The sequence below is a fragment of the Sinocyclocheilus anshuiensis genome, unplaced genomic scaffold, assembly GCF_001515605.1.
Source record: "Sinocyclocheilus anshuiensis isolate Anshui unplaced genomic scaffold, SAMN03320099.WGS_v1.1 scaffold2041, whole genome shotgun sequence".
NCBI lineage: Eukaryota > Metazoa > Chordata > Actinopteri > Cypriniformes > Cyprinidae > Sinocyclocheilus > Sinocyclocheilus anshuiensis.
Genome location: NW_015541069.1, coordinates 493959 through 495084, shown reverse-complemented (window position 1 = coordinate 495084; position 1126 = coordinate 493959). Strand labels below are relative to the sequence as shown.

At 37.9% G+C, this 1126-nt stretch overlaps 1 protein-coding gene across 1 annotated transcript in view; it reads right to left on the bottom strand.

The window, feature by feature from the left end:
* Positions 1–1126, bottom strand: part of LOC107690674 (niban-like protein 1) — a 31192-nt gene that overhangs the window by 28793 nt on the left and 1273 nt on the right. The gene's annotated exons all lie outside the window — the stretch shown is intronic.

Here is a 1126-nt window from a genome sequence, read left to right as displayed (position 1 = left end):
TCTCTCATTGGCTGTAGGTCATCGCCGATGTGTTTTTCAGTCAGAACTCATTTCACACAGCAGGATTGTGAATCGCCGACAGCTCCAGATATTTAGCATGCCAAATTCACGGCGTTGAAATGAAATTTAGCATTCACGGGCGTCGGCGATTCTCTCAGATCGCGTCTTTGATAATTCACACTGCGTGATTGTCACTCGCATGAACGAGCACCGATTTGCCTCCGATTTCAGGCATTTGCCGGCGATTTCGCAAAACCTGTCGGCGAGCGAAAAATCGGGTGAAAAAAACCCACTATTTTGAGAAGATTACTTCATTCCTTCTAAACTGCAGGAAAAAAAAAAGTGTAGGAAAGTATATAAAAAAAAAGTGTGGCTTTCTGACTTTGACACTTCAGAGTGGGGAACTCCCTCTTTACTGACAAGAGAAAGGTGAGGTCATACAGTCAACAACAAACAATAGCCTACTGTAGATGTGTCTGACAAGCAGACGTGATATAGGTAGATTCTCCTACAGTCCCACACATTTTTATAGAACCTGAAAAATTCAGTCAGTCACACCCCTTATGAATTAGCTATGAGAGTGAGCAAACATGGCCTCCTGAGTCCTGAACAAAGGTTATCTAAATGCTGAGTATGACAGATCATCCAGAAAGCCTCCTTACTGCTGTTAGGCTCTGCATGCATTCCTGAGATTCTATACCTGATAAGCGCTTTCTCTTAAAATGCACAAAATTAGAGATGGGAAGTTAAAGGTTCTCTCTTGCACTTCTCTTATCAATCTCAGTATGAATTTTATCAAATGAGCCTGAAAGGGATCTTTAAGTAAAACATTATTTTGATCATTCTCACAATGTTTCAAAAATATAAGAAGCAAAAACTGTGCTTTTGTTTTCCCACAGTGACACTCCAGACATACCATTTTTCCAGACTAACGAAATCGACAAATAAAAGATTATTTACATTATTATTTAAGTTTAGTTTTAAATGCATTTTTTTTTACAAAATGTCTCCAGTAATTAAAAGTAAAAAGGTAATTAAAAGGGTCAGCAATTAATCAGGACTCGTGCAAAATGGCATAAGTGTCAAAAAAAAAAAATAGAATAGAATCCATGTCTAGAATAAAACA